This window comes from Halichoerus grypus, chromosome 10 (genome assembly GCF_964656455.1).
Source record: "Halichoerus grypus chromosome 10, mHalGry1.hap1.1, whole genome shotgun sequence".
In the NCBI taxonomy this organism is placed as follows: domain Eukaryota; kingdom Metazoa; phylum Chordata; class Mammalia; order Carnivora; family Phocidae; genus Halichoerus; species Halichoerus grypus.
The window spans coordinates 45,592,918-45,615,959 of NC_135721.1; the positions used below are offsets into that span (position 1 = coordinate 45,592,918).

Sequence of the window (23,042 nt, forward strand, 5' to 3'; positions counted from 1 at the left end):
GTTTTTGCTCTATGAATTCTGAAGTTCTGTTAGTAGGTGCAAAAATGTTTAAGATTATTATATCTTCTGGATAGATTGACCTCTTTATCATTCTGGAATAACCTTTATTATCCCTGATGATATGCCTATATTATTAATATAGCTACTCAAGCTTTCATTTAGATTAATATTTGTGAAGTATATTCCTTTTTTTTGCTTTTGATACTCAGTTTTTTATTAATTTATAATTGACTTACAATATCCCATTAGTTTCAAGTGTACATTGTAGTGATATGATATTTTCATACATTATGAAATGATTCCCACAATAAGTCTAGTTACCATCTGTCATCATACGAAATTATTACAATATTATTGATCGTATTTCCTATGCCATACATTACATCCCATGACTTATTTATTTTATAACTGAAGATTTTACTTCTTAATCCCCTTCACTTTTTTCCCTTTCTTTTTTTCTTTTATTTCCCATTCTTTTACCTTTAATCTATTATTTTATATTTAAAGTTGTTTTTCTATGGGCAGCATATAGTTGGGTCTTGCTTTTTTCTGATAATCTCTTTCTTAATTACTATGTTTAGACCATTTGCATTTCAAACTATTGATATGGTTGGTTTAAAATCTAGCAGATAAAAAAAAAATCTAGCAGATCGCTAATAGTTTTCTGTTTGTTCCATATGTTCTCTATTCTAATTCCCTTCCTTTACTGCCTGCTTTTAGAATTATTGGGTATATATTTTATTCTTCCATTTTAATATTGGCTTCTTATTTATTTCTTTATCACAGTCTACATTCAAATAATATTATACAATTTCATATACACAAGTATACACAGCAGTATATTTACATTTCCTCTCTCTTCTCTATAGTATTATTGTTGTCATGTGTTTTATTTTTACATGTGCAATAAATCTACAACGCATTGCCATTAATATTGCTTGGATATGTAATAGAATAGAATCACTAAATTCTATTCCTGAAACCAATATTACACTATATGTTAACTAACTAGAATTTAAATAAAAACTTAAAAAATTTTTTTTGCTTGGACAATCATATTTAGAGTGATTCAAAATAAGAATAAAAATATCTTCTCCGTCATTATTGAGACCATTTCTGGAGCTCTTTATTTCAGATTTCTCTCTGATATTATAATCCTTCTGTCTGAAGAATTTTTTTAACTTTTTTTATAGTGCAGATATGCTGGTAATGAATTTTCTTAGGACTGGTTTGTCTAAAAATATTTATTTTAATTTAAAAATGTATTTGTCTAGATAGAATATCCTGGTTTGACTTTTTGTTTGTGTCATTACATTAACGATGTCAGTGTTTGCCTTCTGGTTTGCATAGTTTCTGATCAGAAGTCTGCTCTAATTCTTGCCATTGATTTTCAATCAGTATATATTTCTTTCTTTTTTTATTTTTAATGACTGCCTATAAGATTAACTCTTTATCTTTGGTTTTAAGCAGTTTGAATATAGTGTGTCTAGTAGTGTTTTATTTTTGTTTTGTTTTCAGTATTTATTCTGCTTGGATCTGTCTGCATACTATTTACCCTCTTCCAGCAGTAGATTGTTACTGCTTGTTACTTGGTAATTGCTAGCATGGTTTTGTGGGGAGACACAGGGGAACAAGGGCAGATCTGTTTTCATGATCAGGTTCAGTGTTAGGCAGGTACTCTCTGCCTTTGTCTTTGAAGTGGTGCTTTCCTTTGCCATGTTTCCTCCAGGTAGCAGACAAACACTGTCTTATTTCTTTGGTTCTTTTGAGGGAGGAGAATATCCTGCTTTCCTCCAAAGTTAGGAGACTGACCATGGTAATGGTGTGATTTCTGGACCCAGATTGCCCCACTTCCAGTGATAGGGCTATTTTTTCTTTTGCTTTTCACTAGGTCACAATGGTACTTATGTGTGGCAGCATAGAGCTTTTGTACAGCAGACGAGAAGGCTCTTGGTGGAGCTCTGTACCCTTCCTGTCATAATGGTGGTCTCCTCCTCCAGGTTACCCCGCCAGATGAGGCTCTCTCCAGTCTCCCATTCTGTTCCCAATCTTATTCATGAGAACTGAGTAGAGGTTCATGGAGAAGAGCCCCCAGCAGGTGTAAACTCCCCTGTGTCTACTGCTCCCAGTGATTCTATGCTCTCATTGTGGCTCACAGGCAACCTTCAGAAGTTCATTAAAATTGGGAGGTCAGTTCTTCTTACTTGCTTGGAGGGCATTCTGTGTCTTTTCCTCTGCAGTAAGTTAGCCAGTGTTTGCAAACCATTTCCACTGGATCGCGGTATAGAGGTTCTTGGGTTTCCATCTGTGTTGTGGCCTTGTGACCTCAGTAATCTGGATTTCAGAAAGTTTTATTTTTTGTAGTCCTTTTGGTTTTTCTTGTTGTTATGTTGGGAGCTAGGGTTTTAACAAATTTATGTATCTTTGGTGGAAGCAGAACTCCTGGATTGGTACTAAATAGCAAGAACAACAAAAGTTTCCTAGGTATTTCCAATATACAGCTACAGTCAAGAACCCCAGAAACTTGAGCACCATGCATGGCCTCTAATGCTGTGGTTTTGAGCCTGAGTACTGATGAGAATCACCAGGGGACTTTTAAGAATATTGATGCCCAAGTTCTAGCCTCCAGAGATTCTGGATGAATTGGTCTCAGCAGAGCTTCAGCCATGGATATTTATTAAAATCTACCTTGTAGATTCTGATTCATAGCTAAGGTTAGTATCACTGTTCTAATCAGTCTAATTGGTACTGTAAGTGTGTGAAGTAACATAGTACAGCATATGTACCATGATATTCTTAAATCTATTATAATCACAAATTCCTTTTAGGATACATACTTTTTAATCCTACCTCCTAAAAGAAACCAACCAAGGTCACATTTTTTTACACTCAGAGAAACATATTCTACCTGAGGCCACATCCAAATTACAGTTACAGATCATGTGAGGTCATTACAGTGATTTGGTTTTGTGAGCTAAGGAGAGAAGTGTCTTTTCCAAGGAGTAAAATTAGCCCCTTTATGGTCTTCTAATATCATGGTTGGATAGACCATCAGCTGAGGTTCCTCTGAAGAGTCTGCACAAAATGTTAGAAATATGGAAACCACAAGGACGTATATGTTCGTTATATGATCTGGTTTTTCATGACCCATTTCAATAGATGTGGCTATTATACTGTCAGATACATCATGTACTTTATATTTGACACATACTTGCTCCTCAGAAGATAATAAGTCAAATAGTTACCAGTCAAGTTTTAGGAACTCTTCTCTGAGGTTTTCATTTACAAAAGAACACTATTAATAAAATATTCTTGATTATTAAGCAATCAAATGTATTAGTGAGCAAAAACATTGAAACTTTGCAAAGTATAGAGAATTTTAGATATAGAAAACTTGAAAATATAGGATTTTTAACATAAAATTAAAGGACCAAAATGTTACATTAAAAATATAAAGAAACATCAAAATAATAAGTAAGCATAGGTACAAGTGCGATTCCAATATACTGCAGGATTTATACTATTAAAGAAAAAAATTAAGGAATGTCAACTCTGATTTTTATAGAGTTCAGTATTTTAACTTTTCTGTTATAACCCAGCTGGGGGTGAGGAGGCCCCTGGAGGCCCAGTTATAGGTTGTTTCAAAAAGCAGCTGTAAAACTAGTCTGCCAATTAGAACTATGCCAAGGAAGATTAAAGATGGGCAGAAAAGAGAGCATATTGCTGGGTTTTAACCTTTTAAAACATTTTTAGCAAGGCCCAAGCTCCCAAATACTTCCTAAACACTATTTTATTTCTATAAGAGGAGTAAGTTTAAGATACTAATTTGTTATAAGATTTGTGACCCCCAAAAGGTAAACTTCCTACTCATAATTCATCCTAGAAAATTCAACACTCTCAAGCAATACAATTTTTTTTTTTGATCTATCTGTCTTGCACATATTTAATTTTCTAAGGATTTTTTTCTTGGGCCACTTGGGTGGCTCAGTCAGTTAAGCATCTGCCTTCGGCTTAGGTCATGATCCTGTAGCCATGGGATCAAGCGCTGCATCAGTCTCCCCGCTCAGTGGGGAGTCTACTTCTCCCTCTGCCCCTCCCCCTGCTCTTGTGTGCTCTCTCTCTCTCTCTCAAATAAATAAATAAAATCTTTGGAAAAGAAAATAATTTTTTTTGTTATAGTTTTGCCACACTTTCTAAAGTCAAATAATTGAGTTCATCATATTCATCTGACAATCACCTCAGAACTTAAAAAAATTTTCATTCAACTGCAAACATGAGAAATAATATGATTTTAAAATGTAAGTGGGTTTCATGCCTTAAAGAACCATTTACATTAAGTACATTTTATTTTTTTCTATTAAATTTCCAAGATAGCAGTGAAAAAGACCCTAACATGTAGTTATTGAATGTTTGTGACAGCATATGCATGTTGCCTTTTATAAAACTAAGATTATGCCTCATCTGCCATTGGTAAAATAATGAGAGCTCAAAGATTTCCTCTCTTATGTTCAATTCATGTACATAGAGTAAGAGGTCAGATGAAAGCAGACATAAGATCTTATGGCTACACAATTATAAGCTTAGTTGCCTGGGGAAGAGGACCCAGACTTTGTTCTAAAGATGCAAAAGAAGAACATGAGGCTCATAAGAAGGTCACTCCAGCCAAACAGGGTAATATTTGGAATCAATCTCTGAAGTCTCTAGAGTTGCTCTGTGAGAGCATACCTTTCATGAGAGACATGGAAAGACATGTATTAAGTAGAATTTAAAGACTCAAATTCTGTTCATAGGCAGAAATACTAATGTTATATAAGTAATAAATTCTTTAATTTTAATATAAAATGTAAAAAATAAAAGAAGTACATAACTTGGGAAAATGTGTAGGTTTGAGTAAAGACAGAGGTCAGATATGAAGTGCATTGTGCAATAATATCTAATACCACATTCGTAAGCAGAGTAGATTTGATGGTTCTGGCTGCCTGAGTGTTGTGTTGTATTTTGTTTTGCTTTGTTTTGTTTTCCCATTAATATTTTACCACTCAGTATGTGTCCTGCTGGAACATGCATGTTGGATAAATGAAGTTGAACTGGACGATCATAAAGATCATTCTGTGGATAATATATATGTAATAACATTGCCCTACTAAAATTTCTTTGAAAATTCTGAACAGTGGAATAATCTAGAAGAAATGTAAAGGTATATGAAAAGTAAATTTTCAAATTAAGTATTTAAAATGCTAGCTTATGGGGCGCCTGGGTTGCTCAGTCAGTTGAGTGCCCAACTCTTGATTTTGGCTCAGGTTATGATCCCAGGGTCAGGAGATGGAGCCCTGCATTGAGCTCCATGCTCAGCAGGGAGTCTGCTTGAGATTCTATCTCACTCTCCCTCTGCCCCTCCCCCTTCTAAAATAAATAAATAAATCTTTAAAAATAAAAAAAATAAAAAATAAAATGCCAGCTTACTAAACATAAATAAATATCAGAAAATAGGTTTCCATAGTTGGCAGGGCTAAATTATTAGAATGCATTAAAAAAGTCAAAAATACCTAGCTTTAAAATCATAAATTGTTTGTATAATGCTCTGTACTTCCACATAGATTTATTTTAGTGCTTATAGATTTATCCTTATTCAATTGATATCTTTCTCTTTTTTCATATTACACTATTAACTCACTTAAGGCACCTAGCAAAGTTTCTGCAACCTAGTTGACTCTCACTTATAATTATTCACTGAATGAATGAGTCATGATGAGTTTCTTCCTCTATTCATGAGTTGACAAACTTTTTCTTATATAAGGGCCAGATAACAAATATTTTAAGCTTTGTGGGCTATAGAAGTTCCCTTTACATATCATTCTTTGTTTATAAGTTAAAATATAAAATAAAAAAATATAAAAACCATTTTTAACCTGAGGGTTGTGCCAAAAAACGCCAAGGACAAGATTTAGCCCACAGGCCATAGTTTGCAAATCCCTGTTCTCTCTATTAAATGGATCCTAATTTGATTTCTAAAACTCCTAGTTTTCTGAGTTCCTTTCAGTGGTATATTAGAGCTGGCCACTATCAACTCAATAGATGAACTTGGCAAACAGCATTTAAGATGTGTGTGTGTGTGTGTGTGTGTGTGTGTGTGTGTATGATGAGCCTGTTTATCAGCATCCCACTGTTTAAGTTAAAAAAATAAAACTAGAGATATATTTAGGGATCCCAGTTAAATTTGAAGTTCAGTTAACGGAAACAAAATTTAAGTATAAGCATGTTTCATGTAATATTTGACACACACTTACATAGAAAATCATTTTTTGCTCATCTGAAATTCAAATTTAATTGGGAACCTTGTGTTTTGTATTTGCTAAATCTGGCAACTCTGTGTTAATTGGAGATCTTTTGAAGAACAGTGGAAAAACTATGAAGTATGTTGGTCATATAAAAAAAATGACCACTACAAAATAGAAACTATCTTATCTGCTTTTTAATAATAGCTTGTGTTATTTTTCCTTATTATTAAAGTATTAGCTATTTCTTTAAAAAAGATATTAAAGACAAATCCTGTCATTCTATGACTACATCATTCCTGCTATTCATTTAGTCTATATTATCCTTACTATTATAATAATAATTGAGGACTTATTAAGTGCCAAGTATTAGGTAATATGCTTTACAAACATTTTCCTCATTTAATATGTGCAAAACACCCCATTATATAGATGAGGAAATTCATCAGAGAATTAAATATTAGAGAGTTAAAAACAAAACATCAATAAAAGTTTAAGGGAAAAAATGTCAAATGTCATATAATTAGCAAGTGATGGAATTGCTATTTTTTTCTCAAATTTTTTAGATTTAAATTGTATTAAGACTTAGTGCAATTGCTAGCTATGGGGCAAAGCATTATATAACTCTCTTTTGCCCACCTCGAGATTATTTCTCTCTTTGAAACATTTCTAGACTGTTCTCTTTATATCATTTTTCTTCTCTGATGATGCTTACTGATTTATATAGTTTTTAAAAAGAACAATGGTGTCTTATTTATATGTGTATTCCCAACAGTATTTAGCACAGTCTTTTATATTTATGTGAGTTTAAAAGTATATTTGGTGAATAATTTATTAATGTTGAATAATTAATAATGATAGATTAATAATTAATGATGTGATTGCCTAGTGTATTTGTTGAATGAATACAAAGAGTGTGATTTTTTTATATTAAAATTTCCTGGTTTGAAACTAAATTTACAGCAATATATTGAAAACTCCAAAGGGAGTGACTTTTGTGAGCTACCAAACAGGGACCTTGGCACTTAGAAAACGTAGAGGGACAACAAGAATAAAATAGCCCTCCTCTTAGTATATAGTGTATATATGTATATATGTATATATGTGTGTACATATATATATATGATTCAATGTAATTTCTACAAAAAAAGGACCCTAAGAGGCCTAGGCGTCATTGAGCAAGAGGGAAACCATGAGGAAACAATGGAACAAAAAATAAATAGGTGAAAGCAATTGTGATTTTTACATTAGCAATTAATCAAGTAGTCCTGTTTTTTTTTTCACAAGGACAGTGTTGTACAATGATAAAAGTCAATTTAACTATAAAAATGCTCCAGAGTAGTTTCCTGGTGAAATCAATCTGACAGGGCCTGACACACAGTAGGGCTTACACGTTTGTTCCTTTCAAATCTGTATTTCCCACTTGTTTTATAATTTTAATTAAAGATTATATAGTGTGGCCTGGCAACTAATTTTTACAGTTAAATTTATGAATTACTTACCAAATAATTGTTGTCTTTTAAAATAAAATTATTATTTTACATATATGTATATATGTAGTGTATATTTTTCTGGGGAAGACAGATATAATCTTGATAGGGGTGGTAAATGCAATGAAGAAATATAAAGCAAAATGAGTGGATAAAAAGTTACTGTAGGGGATGTGATATTTTATATGAGAAATTTTTAAAAAGGCGATGCTGATAAGGTGATATGTGAGCAGAGATTTGAAGAAAATAAAGTACCATTCAGCTGTTTAGGAAAATAGCATTCCAGGCAGAAAGAAAATCTAGTGCAAAAACCTTGAGCAGATGTGTGTACTTGGGGTGTTCAGCGGAGAGCCATGAGACTAATTACAGGAAGGCAGCAAGGTGACATCAATCCACTACTCAGAACTCTCGCTCTGCTGCTGTTGTTTGAAGAATATTCCATAGCAGAGCAAGAGTGAAAACATGGAGAATAGCTAGGAAGCTATTTTTAAGTCTAGGCAGGAGATGATGGTGCATTGGACTGTGAAGGTAGCAGTGGAGGTGGGCAACAGAAGGTGGATTCTGGATATATTTCAGAAAAATTGTCAACATAACTCACCAATGGTTTCAATGGGGAGTATTAGAGAAAGAGAGGTGTCAAGAAAGATGCTAAGTCAATTGGTCTAGTTATCTAGAAAAATGTGATTACCATTCAATGATGGGAAAACTGAGGAAGAAACAAATTTAGAGTTGGGCAAATTTGGACTTTTTAACTTTGAAGTACTGATTAGTAATCTGGGTAGAGATTTTCTTATAGAACGAAGACAGTCAGAATTCCTTTGCTTATGATTCTCTTACAAAGTTGAGAGTCAGTCGGTTAAAGAATATGTGGTTTGGAGAAGTGGTTGAGACTGGAAATATAAAGGTATTATCCATTGATTACAAGTGAAATTCAAAGTCATGGAACAGTATGAAATCATCTGAAGAATGAGTATAGAGAAGTATATAGAAGGATTAAATACTAGGACAATATAATTTTACAGTTTATGAATCCAAGTATAATCCAGCAAAGGAAAATGAAGAGTCACTAGCAAGGTAGGAAAAGAACTAAGAATGTGGTATTCCAGAAACTAGTTAAGAAAGGGTTTCACAGAAGGGAGGGGGCATGATCTGTGCTATCCAGTTATGCTGCTAGGATGAATAATATAAGGTTAGAGGAGTGATTAGTTGACTGGAAGCATGGAGGTGGGTAAGAAGTTTTGCTGGGTAATTGGGTATTTACATTAAAAGGGGGAAAGGTAGGGCTCCTGGATGGCTCAGTCAGTCAAGCATCTGCTTTCAGCTCAGGTCATAATCCCGGATTCCTGGGATGGAGTCCCTCATCGGGTTCCCTGCTTAGCAGGAAGTCTGCTTCTCCCTCTGCCCCTCACCCCACTCTTGTGCTTGCGTGCTCTCTCTCTCTCTCTCTCAAATAAATAAAATCATAAATAAAATGAAAAGGGAGAAAGGGTTAGGGCACCTGGGTGGCTCAGACAGAAGAGTCTGCCTTCAGCTCAGGTCATGATCTCAGGGTCCTGGGATCCAGCCCGCATCTGGCTCCCCATGCTCAGCCCTGAGGCTGCTTGAAATTCTCTCTCCCTCTTCCTTTGCCCCTCCCCCTGCTCACGCTCTAAATAAATAAATAAATAAATAAATAAATAAATAAATAAATAAAATCTTTTAAAAAAAGGATTCTCTTCCTCTGCCCCTCACCCCACTCTTGTGCTCTATCACCCCGTCTAAAAAAGGCAGGGAGGGGGAAGGGTTAAGTAAGGGTTAGGTAATCAAAGACTACTTTCCCTAGTCCCCTTGGTTCAATGGGAGAAAACTCATGGAGAGAGGAGATACAGCAGACAGATGAATCCTTTGATGCACATTCACTCTAAAGTAACTCCCAGGTGTCTAGCAGGAAAGGACATCAGATTACAAGCGAGGGAGCCTGACTCATGGCTTTGGGAATTTTATGCTTCTTTAAGGAAGCACTAGGTCTTCTGATATGACCAAGGGCAGGACACAACAAGAACACATTTTGGCAGAACTTGGCTGTATCCCCTTCCTGCTAACTCGGCTTTAATTGCTGGGAGTGACATCAGCCCTTTCCCTTGGGTGAACAGTGGGCTAGTGTCCAAGCCTTGAGCTTGTAGCCGTGATGTAAAAAGCTGGCAGCAAGATTCCCCACATAAGAATGCTCAGGCAGAAAATCATCAGATCCTCCTGTGGTATGATCAGGTGAGCTGCATCTCAGTTTCGTAGTTGTCCAGAATTGAATGCCTTATTCACTGAGTTCTATTCAGTTTCCATGGAGTCTTGCAGAAAGCCTACCTTTTTTTCTGAGTGACCAATCTGCAGGAGATCAGTCTGGGATAGGTTTACTCCTCTCTCAAGGTGGGACAAAAACAAATTGGAATGGGAGAAAGGGAGGACAGGAAGTGCAGTTAAAAAGTATAGATAGCACTTAATGTAAATATAAAATTATTATGTGGAAAAAATGAAGTTTGGTGGAAAGATCATGGATTTGGACAATATCCACTATTGTTAAAATCTTAGACCTATTGTGGAGCATGAACAAAAAATTGAATCTCTTTGATTCTTAATTTTCTCAGATTTTCTCTGACCAGCTTTGCATTGTGCTATAAGAATTTATAAGCAGGGGCTCTTTCAAAACCAAGTTAATATTAGATTTAATAATAATAATAATAATAGTATCTCTATGACCCCTATATTTTATTTTGCCTGAAAAGTCCTACATGATGCTGATAAAATAATTACTAAATAGTAATATTAAGAAAAAACAAAATAGTCCTGTGATATATCAATTTGTAAGAAAAAGTAATAATGTAGGCATATGCACAAGACAAAACCAAAAAGTACAACCATATTTTAAAGCCTAGAAAATATGTTCCTTTAAATAATTCTTATTGTGAAATAATTTTATTTTAAAAGACAACAATTATTTGGTAACTAATTCATAAATTTAACTGTAAATTTAGTTGCCAGGCCACACTATATAATCTTTAATTAAAATTATAAAACAAGTGGGAAATACAGATTTGAAAGGAACAAACATGTGTAAGCCCTACTGTGTGTCAGGCCCTGTCGGATTGATTTCATCAGGAACCTACTCTGGAGCATTTTTATAGTTAAATTGACTTTTGTCATTGTACAACACCCGTCCTTGTGAAAAAAAAAACAGGACTACTTGATTAATTGCTAATGTAAAAATCACAATTGCTTTCACCTATTTATTTTTTGTTCCATTGTTTCCTCATGGTTTCCCTCTTGCTCAATGACGCCTAGGCCTCTTAGGGTCCTTTTTTGTAGAAATTACATCGAATCATTTATTAAATAATGTTTTTAAACTTTCAAAATACACTCATTAGTGTTAAATTTATTCCACTTGGCAAAAACCTCTTGGCAATAATATTAAAATAAAATAAACATTGAGTGTGAGCTGTGGCAATTTGGAAATTCATAAAAGTGCAATTTTCTTTTGTTTCTTGGAGGCTGTACATTAAATTCATAAAGCAGATTGCTGCTAACTCTTATAAAACTGGGCATAGGGGCAGGAAGAGTGATGCTGTCATTACCTAGGAAGGCAGATAACAACTGGCAAGACCTAGAAAATCAGGTGGCAGAGCTATTAACCCACTCTCAGCCTGGCCCTAGATGTGGCTAGGAATAGCTGTCAATGGAGAATATAATTCCTTAACTTTCCATACAGCAAAGTACAGACACACACTGAAAATATAAGCTGGAGCACAAGGTAAGAGGGATTGATGTTGAATAGGAGGATTTAGTTAGGATCTTAAAGGCAGAATGTACAGACTCTAAAATCCATCCTCCTCCTAAAATACTCAGGAGTTAGTACATTCTCCTCTGTGCCTCTGTAAGCAGTTCTATTTTCAGAATAATATTCTACCCAACTATGTTCCTACTTGGGGATTCAAAGTATGTCAAAGGACAGGTTTATAGAATGTATGTTTGCCTGGAGAAGAAAATCTGTATTTGAGAATGAGTGTTTTGCTTATTAAGCTCAACAAATGAGTTTTATTTATTTGATTTTTTAGAAAATTTTGTAACATTTCACAAACTTTTCTTAAATAACTATTGTTATCCTATCTGTAATAAACTTCAGAAATATTAGATGATAGAAAACAAATACTAATGATAGAACTGTGTGCTTATGCATTTTAATTTGGGATATGAACATAAATGGGCCTTTATAGATTTCTATGCTCTAGGGGTAAATATACTGAACTATTAACATAAAAATTAAAAATAGAAGTTATGTCTGATCATTCCTAATTTTAATTTTTGCTTTGTGATCTCTAATCCTGGTTTTACCCAGGGTAGGAGAAGTAGAAAGAAAAAAATTCACTGACAGTTACAGGTTTAAGGCATTGTCTTGTTCAAATCATTTTAAATGAAATATTTATTGTATATAAGAGTTGTAGTCAGTCTTTAAATTTTGTTCTTTATGATTTTGAGTCATCTAAATTATCTGGAGTAAACAAATATGGATCCCTTTAGAAGATAAAAATATTTGAAAATATAAATAATAAGTTATTATAAAATATATAAATTTATACATTTTAAAAATATTAAATAAAACTTGTAGACATTTTTCACATTCTTCATTTTTATGGCCATGCAGTAGGAGTAAATTATTTATCAAATGTAATAGATACTATTAATTTCCAGATATAGCTGTTTGATGTCATCTCTGTATATAAATAAGAATATATTTATAAATAAGAATATATATATAAATAAGAATATATATCTTCTTATAAATAAGAATATATATCTCTGTTTTCTCTGTAAAATATTATATCTTAATGTGCTTATTTGTACCAAAAGCAAAGACAAAATGGTTTAGGCAACTCAAGTCAGTTTCAGGTACATTTTTATTTTTCTCCCTAGATAAATGTAAGCTTCAAGGTCATGGCCATATTATATATTTCATCTGTTTTCACTATAGCATATATAGGTCTAGGCAAATAGTAATTACTTACATACATACAGTGTATAATTAAAATGTGTATATCCATTACTAATTAATTAACTCAATAAACATTTATGGAGAATTGTGAGACTAACCCTGCCCCATAGACAGCAAGTTCCCTACTACTCACCCAGCAAGTACTCAAAAAATATTCGTTGAGGAAGAGAAAGAAGGGAAAATATGTGCACACAGTTAGAGGAGTGACAGGCACACCACAGACAATTTAGAAACATTAGCTGTTGTTATTGTCATTAAAGTGACTTCTCTAAAGTTGCACAGCTGCCAAGTGGCAAAGGTGTAACTCATATTCTCCTATTGTGTTCTGCCAAACTTCACTTTCCATCATACCCAAACCTGAGATGATTAAATGTTAGGGAATATTTACACTGTACTGAGGATCTTTCCAATGCTTTTATTAGACCTGTTGTAGAGATAAGAAATGTTAGAAGTTATCAGTACCGTAAACAAGGATACTGTATGTTTGTTTACCAAATGTACCCACCTGTTAAATCATGGTCTTATTTTTTTTTCCTATGGACTTCCTGACTGGGAGAGGGTGCTCTATGAATTCAGATATCTAGGGGAAGGGACTTGAGGCCTCTTGGTATCTTTCATTCTAGTAGACTTGACAGGTTATGCTCTTTGGCCAGTAATTCCAAATGGCGACCAGTACACACCCATTATGTATGCAAAATAAATACAAAGAGGACCTGATGATGTAAGCCCTATCTTTCTATGGTTCTTCAATTGCTCTTATCACAAAATCTGGTCTCCCATATCCGTATACACTGAGAAAATACAGCTGATGTTCTTCCATATCCAAAGAATTCAGTGAAGTGTCTGGATAAAAATTATAAGATTCTTCTTGCCTCTTTTATGACATTTCAGCTGGGAGGAATCAATTTTCCCCATGCCTAATTACTTATCAAGAAAGAATTCTGGGCTAAAAAATCTGACTTTAACATTATTCATAGGAATTTCAACACCCAGCCATTCTCTGGTACTCTGGCAATGCCCAGCACTTATCATGATGCATTCTATTTTGTTTCTGTACCTTCTCATCTTCCACACTTTGACTCCCTTGAGAGCAGGGGTCTAGTCTTTTATTTATTTATTTTTTTGTCTTTTAATCTCAATATCAATAATGGTTTGCCCAGTACCTAGTGCTGTTTATTCAATGAAGGCATCACAAATTTTACACAAATAGCATTGCAAAAGCCACCTTATCCAATCTTACTGAAATTGTTGCTCATGTGAAGCTGGATATACAGCATTAAATGCCTACGTGGCTATAGCTAGAAGTGTTTGATAACTCCACCAACAAAGGAGCATGGATCCAATGGTTTCAGATATTTTGGGGAAGTAGCTAAAATATCTCCAAGTCTTTTTCACCATGGAAATCATTTGCCCTTCATTAAATGTTGAACAGAACTTAAAACCACTTCCAATATCACAGAGCCAATAAAAATAAATAAAGCAGAACATGGAGTAGAGATATAGAGAATTAAGAGAGATGTAATTTCTGTGGAGTAAGAGAGAGTCATTTTTCCCCTACTCTTTTTGTCCTTTCCTTAGAGAAAGGTCATATTGAAATAAAAGATGTGAATACATATCCAAACTAACTCAACTCTGAGCAGTGGTTTTTAGGAAAAGTAGAGTTGGTTTTGTTTAATTAACATTTATTTAGCTGCTGTCATATGTTGGGTGCCGTGTAGTGGGTATAGTAGCCAACAGGGGAGACACAGTTTCTAATGTAATGATACTCTCACTGTATTTATTTGGGAACTAAGGTATATAAGATATGTATGTTTCAAGCCATCATTAATAATCGAGAGTAAAGCAGATTACTATATGAAAATGGGATTTGTGAAGACTATGCTAAAATTATCAATTTTTGGTTGCTGCCAATAGAAAACCTTATAATTTATCTGTAACAGTCATAAAAGCACTCAGAAAGGAAAGAAACAATCTCAAAATAGGTATGATGGGACATGAGACACTATAACAGAGCAGTAAATGGAGCAGAACCAACATGACCCAAAAATCATACAGTCATGTTTGCCTTGACACTTCTAGCTCTAGTTTAAGTGAGGAGTGATTTGAACTCAATTCTAGAAACACAATTTATATTATCTACAAATTATCTTCAAATTAATGGCTTAATAAATATATGTAGTTCATTCTAGGAGTAGCTCAAGTCATTCTCAATTAATATAAATGCTGATGATGCACAAACCAGATGTTATTAAACAATGTGTCTAATAGGTTATTCTCAAAGTTCTGGTGCCTAAAATAAGCAGATTAGGTAAACAAAACTCTCAACAAAAAGATAAAATGGTTGGTAACAATAGTTGTACATCAAAGCCACTTGAAGAATTTTTCAAAAAGAGAGCAATCATGCCTGGGTACCAGTCCTGAACTGTCCCTGGAAATCCTGATTCCTTGGCCTAGGATGCTGTCATCAGTGATCCTGATGCACACATAAGTTTGAAAACCTCTGAAACATGCCTGCCTTAACGAGACTTATGTCACATCTTCGCTCTTCAAATAGAAAATTCAAAAAAAAAAAGAAAACACAAAATTTTAAGTAAATGCTATTTACAAATACTTCATATATTTCCTAAAGTTAGCCCATTATTATTTCTTCTAAGAAACACTTTATTAACCTTGCCTTTGAGTTACTCTATGCACGAAAAATTATAAACTCTCTCTTATTTTAAAATACCTGGGATTCCTTTGCAAACCAGGTCCACCATAGTTTTTCCTTTCATATTCTGGAAAATGGTGTCCAGCATATTTCACCTCACCATTTGTCCACCAAGATTTCCATTACCAATTTGAAATCCCAGAGATGCTTTACAAATCATGCTTTCTTGTCTATCCAAGACCTTGTTGTATTGCTGGGGGAAGGCTTTTCAAAGTGTCACATTCCTCAGCTTTTCTACAAGGAGTAGGAGGAGCTCCCCAACTTTATTTATAGACCAGCTTCAGCAGTCCACATGCAGCATAGCAGGAATTAGGAACAGGGCTCAAACAATGCATGGGGAGTTGAACAGTCATTTCCTGATGTTGCCATTAGCATTAATAATGCTAAGAAAAAATGGCATTTATAAAGATATATCCATTATTTTAAACTTTTCACTAATTAAGACTGCATGAGCAGTTAAAATCTATGAGGTTTTTCTCTAATTTACATTGTTCAACAGTGGCAATTAAAATTAGTCATCCCAAAGAAACTGACAGGCCAAAGTTCAATTAAACTTTAAAAGAAGGGAAAGTCTGGATGTTTAGCCAGTTCTGAAACAGTTCTCTACAATGATGAACAAAAAAATGTCTCATAGCTGCTTCAATGAAAATGATAAGCACAAAGCATCAGTTTTACCCCAAAAGTAAGGCTTCGATTCATTTGTGCTCTAAGTATGATAGAATAAGCCAATTTGTGTTTAATGAGGAGATACCAAGAATAGTTAAAGAAAAAAAAATAGGTCATAATTCTGTCCTGTAAAGATATAGTGTTAGACTACCTCCTAATTAGCCCATGACATTTTCTTAAAGGCAAGTGAGGCACCTGGGCATAGAAGTGTCCAATTGTAACACATAACTTTGAAGTGTATTTTGGGCCAAGCTACTCTTCTCATTAATGAAGCATCTAAAACACCTTTCTACTTCTGAAGGCCACAGGTTTGAAGGGTGACTGCTTTTCTCCAAACTAATTTCCTTCAGAAACTTCTTCTGCAATCACCTTTTCTTTCTTTCTTCCTTCCTAGCATTTTCCTACTTAAAATATGCCTTTTAGTATATAACTAATAGCGGTTAAGGTTCTAAAGCTCATACTCTTAAAATGAAGGAATCTTACTGTTAACACATAAAGTTTGCTTATGTTAATTGATAAAGTAATAGCCATGCAAAATTGATTACTTTAATCCCCATCTGGAATATATAGATAGTCCTTATCAGCTTACTAAAAAGAAACTTTTGGAAAGTTACCCGGTATAACATAAGCCAATTAAATTATATAGGAACTTTGATTTTATTTAATCCAAAGAAAGCAGACTCTGGATTATTTAGTAAAAGATTATGAGGATACCTCACAGAAAACTGTCACCCTGGAATAAACATGAGAGACTGCTTCTTTAGGATGACAAACACCACACATCTGCTTAATTCAAAAAAGGAGTATATTCTGTTAGAATTATGAATAAATACTTTTTGCAGAGAATAGAGTAACAGATGGCTGGAGAGATTGTCCGTATCAGTGAGTTAGCAATGGTTAAAAAAAAAAAAAAAGACTTCCATAAAATATGAGTAATTTTGCCACTTACCTCTTTTTCATATTGTACTTAAGGGAGGGTTTAATAATACAAGTGTTGCCTGTGGTATGAATAACCATGAACTCTGTAAGTTAAATCTTCTCAGAGATATTTTTCTATTGAAAATGGCAAAGTAATTTGCCATTTTGGAGCCAATTTAGAGAAGCCTCAGTTAAGTTCTGCTGTTGTACAAAGTAATTATCATTGCACTGAAGACATAAACTAATAAAGAAACAATAACCTCATTTATTAACCTGCTGTGCATCTGGCATGGAACTGGGCAATACATACAATATATCATGTAATAACACTTATGCAAAGAAATGTTATCATCCCTACTGTAAAAATAAAGAGAATCTAAATGTCGACCAAAGAAACCAGTAAATAATAAGCATAGTTAGGACACAAACACAGGTCTCTTTACTTTCCAAGCTACCACTTTGCCCCATGCATTTTTTATGGGTCCCTGTTTTCATTATGTTACCCACACATTACTATGTTGTGATATTGCCTCCACATCAGATCATTAACTCTTAAGTAAAGGCAAAATTTAATGATTCTTTTGCTGGAAAAAGTGAGACTTTCACTTTGACTCAGTGTGTAAGCTCAGTGAGAAACCTTGGTCATCCCACAGGAGGATTCTTGTGTGGATGTATGGTAAGAACACTTAACATGATATCTACCCTCTTTAACAGTTTTTAAGTGCACAATACAGTGTTGTCAACTATAGGCATGATATTGTACTGAGTTCTTACATTTCAGTTTCCTCTAAAACTCAGTACATAGCCTTTTGTTGCAGGAGCTGAATGGCTGATTGACGTTTTGGTTCCATAGTCATTTCATACCTCTTCCTCATCTGCCCTACTACTATGATAGATGAAGTAAAATACTTTTCTCACTGATGGAGTTCCATGAAACAAAAGATCTATTACAACTTTCCAGCAATCCTCAAATCTCTCTTGCATATCTGAACTGAAGCTAGCTGGCAGGTAAGAGAAGAGGATACAGTCAATCTGCCCCACTAGTCTCACATAGGTTCTTAGAGTCCTGAGGTTGGGTGTTACAGACTTGAGTACCCACTGGTAAAGAACAGCTCATAAAGAAGTCTTTCTTTCGTTTTTCTCTAAGAAAATAATCTAGGGCCTGCTTTCAAATTCTGGTACAGTATAATAATAGCAGCTCATATTATTGAAAGTGTACTAGGTGCCAGGCACTCCTCTATATGAGATAGATAGATAGATAGATAGATAGATAGATAGATAGATAGTCTGTATATATTAATCCATCCCATTCTTAATAACAACCCCAGGTCTTAGATGTCAGGTTGGCAATGTTCTTCAGGTGTTTGAGAAGAGAGCATGTCCCTAATTTGCAAATTAAAGTTGATGTTGACAGTATTTAAAACGAAGTGAAAATTATATTTAAGAATGTCATTTTTGACAGAATTACTTACCACTGTCTTTTATTTCCTGGTATCATTTGCAGGTCTTAACTGGTGTTGATGAGAGTTGCTATGCTGCTAATTCAGAACAATTAGCTTTGATTAGTAGATCAATTTGCAACCCTGAAATTAAATTTTGACTGATAAAAATCTTCAAATAGTGTATATTCTGTATTTTTAATGAAGTACAGTGAAGTTCATTATGTAATCAGTGGGTACAAAGAAATAAGTTGCTTGCATGGAAATTATAGCTCATTACTAAAACGTTTTATTTCTCTTTATTCTCAAAGACTATGTGCACAAGGTAAATACAACACTTTTTTTTTTTTTAACCAAGAAAAAGATTGTATAAAAGGTTGTACTAGAAGTCAATTACCAACCACCTTAGAATTTTTGTTATCAGGCACAGCATGGTATAGTAAGGAGCAGATGCTCTCAAATAAAGTAACAGATTGGGGTTCTCAAAGTACAGATCTTTGATTTATGGTTTAGGGTTATGTTCTGATAAATCCATTTTAAGTTGAGAATATCATAAGTCGAAAATGTACTTAATACATCTAACCTACCAAACATCATAGTTTAGTGTAGCCTACCCTAAACATGCTCAGAACACTTAAAATTAGCTATAGGAGGGCAAAATCATCTCACACAAAACCGGTTTTATAACCAAGTGTTGAATATCTCATGTAATTTATTGAATATTGTACTGAAAGTGAAAAAACAGAATGGTCATATGAGTACAGAATGACTGTAAGTGTATCAGTTGTTTATGCTCATGATTGCTTTGGTGACTGGGATCTATGGCTTGCTCCCCCTTCCCAGCATCTTTAGAGAGTATCATATCACATATCGGTAGTCTAGGAAAAGATCAAAATTCAAAGTACTGTTTCTGCTGAACACATACTACTTTTACGCCATCATAAATCTTAAAAACTGTAAGTTGAAACATTATAAGTCAGGGACCATCTATAATGCTATAATTTATCAGTTATTTGAAGTAAGGAGGTTTGCTTTTTCTCATCTGTACAATAGGAATACACATACTTATTATATGAGTTAATTATAAGGATTACATAAAGGTAATATAAACCTCTTAGTATTAATTTGGTAATAGTTCTATAAATTCCAAAATGGATTTATATTTTCACAGAAACTCTTCTGTGAAATATAAAAATATATATAAAAATATATAAATTATATTTATATTAGTATTTTGTTAAAAACTAGAATAATGTTTTCTAAATATTTCTTTTTCAGAAAATCCATTGTTAGTATATAAAAACTATGAATTTTGAATGTTAATTTTGTATCCTGCAACTTTACTGAATTCATTGATTAGATCTAACAATTTTTTGGTTGAGTTGTTAGGATTTTATGTATGTAAAATCATGTCATCTGTAAATAGAGACAATTTTACTTCTTCCTTTCCAGTTCTGATAGCTTTTCTTGCTTTTCTTGCCTCATTGCTCTAGTTAGGACCTCTAGTACTATGTTGGGTAGGAGTGTGAGAGTGGGTACCCTTGTCTTGTTCCTGATCTTAGAGGAAAAGCTTTCAGCTTTTCACCACTGAGTATGATGTTAGCTCTTGGCTTATTATATACGGCCTTTAGAATGGTTATATATGTTTATTCTATGCCTGCTAATTAAGAGGTGTTTTTTTTTTTTTTATCATGAATGACTGTTAAATTTTGTCAAATGCTTTTTCTGCATCTATTGAGATAATCATGATTTTGTTTTTCTTTCATTCTGTTAGCGTGATATATCATAATGGTTGATTTGCATATGTCAAACCATCCTTGCATCCCAGGGATGAATCCCATTTGATCATGGTGTATGATCCTTCTAATGTGCTGTTGAGTTCCTTTTGCTAGTATTTCATTGAGAATTTTTGCATCTATATTCATCAGGGATATTGGCCTGTACCTTTTCTTGTTTTGGTATCAGAATAATGCTGGCCTTGTAAAATGAGCTTGGGAATGTTCTCTCCTCTTTGATTTTTTGGAAGAGTTGGAGAAAGATTGATGTTAAGTCTTTTTTTCTTTTTTTTTTGAGAGAGGGAGAGAGAAAGAGTACTTGTGCATGGGGGTGGGAAGGGGGCGGACAGAGGGAGAGGGAGAGAGAGAATCTTAAGCAGACTCCATGCCCAGGGTGGAGCCTGACATGGAGCTCGATCTCATGACCCTGAGATCATCACCTGAACTGAAATCAAGAGTCGGACGCTAAGTTACTGAGCCACCCAGGTGCCTTGATGTTAAATCTTTTTTAAATGTTTGGTAAAATTTGACCATGAAGCCATTTGGTCTGGGGCTTTTCTTCTTTTTAGTGAGAGATTTTTGATTATTGATTATAATTACTAACAGTTATTGGTCTATTTAGATTTTTTATTTTTTATATTCAGTCTTGCTAAGTTTTATGTTTCTAAGAATTTTTCCATTTCTTCTAGGTTGTCCAGTTTGTTGGCATATAGTTGTTCATAGTAGCCTCTTATGATATTATGATCCTTTCATTTGGGTCCTTTCTCTTTTTCCTTTGGTCAGGATAGCTGAGGATTTGTAAATTTTATTTCCCTTTTCAAAGAATCAACTCTTAGTTTAGTTAATCTTTTCTATTATTTTTCTGTTCTCTCTGTGTTGCTTTTGCTCACCCCATAAGTTCTGGTATGTTGTATTTTCTTTTTTGTTTGTCTCAAGAAACTTTTTTATTTCCCCTTTCATTTATTTTTGACCCATTGGTTGTTTAGTAGAGTATTGTTTCATGCGCTCATGAATTTTCCAGTTTTCCTCTTGTTATTGATTTCTAGTTTCATGTCATTGTGGTCAGAGAAGATGCTTGGTATAATTTCAATCTTGAATTTGCTAAGGCTTGTTTTGTGGCCTATTGTATGGTTTATCCTATACAGTCTTCCATGTGCACTTGAAAAGAATGTGTATTCTGCTATTGTTGGGTAGAATGTTCTGCATATGTCTGTTAGGTCCATTTAGTCTATAGTGTTGTTCAAATCCACTGTTTCCTTATTGGTGCTCTGTCTGGATAATCTATTCATTGCTAATAATGGGGTATTAAATTCCCCAACTATTATTGTATTACTATTTATTTCTCTTTTTAGCTCTGTTTTTGCTTTATATATTTAGGTTCTCTAATGTTGGGTGCATGCATTTTTGTAATTGTTATATCTTCTTGATGCTCTGACTTCTTTATCATTATTTAATGACTTTCTTTGTCTCTTAACCATTTTTAATTTAAAGTCTATTTTGTCTTATTAAGTATAATTACTCCTGGGTTTTTTTGTTTATATGTTTTATTTTTTGTTTTGGTTATCATTTGCTTGCAATGTCTTTTTCCATCCCTTCACTTTCAGTCTTTGTGTGTCTTTAAGATTAAAGTGAGTTTCTTGTAGACAGCATATTGTTCGATTTTTAAAAATCCATTAAGACATTATATGTCTTTTAACTGGAGAATTTAATCCACTTACATTTAAACTTACATTTAGATCCACTTACACAAAATAGGTAAAGACTTACTATTGCCATTTTGTCAATTGTTTCCTGGTTGTTTTGTAGATCCATTGTTCCTTGTTTCTTATCCTACTGTCTCTTGTTTGTTTATTTGTTTTGATGTCTTTTGATATTAGTATGCTTTAATTTCTTTATTGTGTTTTTTGAGTAATTAACACAGGATTTCCCTGTGGTTACCATGAGGCTTACATAAAATATCTTAAATTTATAACACCTGATTTTAAATTGATAGCAACTTCAGTAGAATTTGTAAATGTTACTTTTACTTTTCCTCTCCCTCACATTTCAGGTTATTGCTGTTACACTTTATATGTGTTTTTTGTTTATTTTTTACTGAGTAACTAATATTGTTATGGTTATTTTTATTGTATTCTTTTTTTTACCTTTTAAAGTAGAGCGGTAAGTGCATTATGCACCACTATTACCATATTGCAGAATCTACAACTATATATTCACCATTCCCAGTGAGATTTACACTACCTTTTTATGTTTTTGTGATGTTAATTAGCATTATTTTACTTCCACTCAAAGAATTTTCTTTTTATTGTGTTCCACAATTCCCATAGGCAGGCTTTCTTCATTCTTTTCCATTCTTTTTTTCTTTTTCTTTTTCTTTTTTTTCTTTTTCCTCCTCTGACTAGATAATTTCCAGTGTCCTGGTCCTCCAGATTCTTTCTTCTACATGGTCAAATCTACTTTGTAAACTCTCTATTATATTCTTCATTTCAATTATTATATTTTTCAACTCTAGGATTTCTGTGTTTTCTTATGTATGTTTTGTTTGATGGTTGCTATTTCCTTGTCAAACTTATTTTGATCATGCATTGTTGTTCTAATTTGGTTTAGTTGTCTATGTTTTCTTATAGTTCACTAAACTTCCATAAGAGGATTATTCTGAAATTTTTGACAGCTCACAGATCTCCATTTCTTTAGGGTCAGTCATTAGTGCTTTATTAGTTTTCTTTGATGGTATCATATTTACCTTATT

The 23,042-nt window shown here is 33.7% G+C and overlaps 1 protein-coding gene and 1 pseudogene across 3 annotated transcripts in view; one reads left to right on the forward strand and one right to left on the reverse strand.

Moving 5' to 3' along the window:
• LOC118540312 (large ribosomal subunit protein uL10 pseudogene) overlaps positions 1 to 17,178 on the reverse strand; it is a 28,582-nt pseudogene extending 11,404 nt beyond the window's left edge.
• Positions 1 to 23,042, forward strand: part of LRRTM4 (leucine rich repeat transmembrane neuronal 4) — a 695,061-nt gene that overhangs the window by 274,998 nt on the left and 397,021 nt on the right. The gene's annotated exons all lie outside the window — the stretch shown is intronic.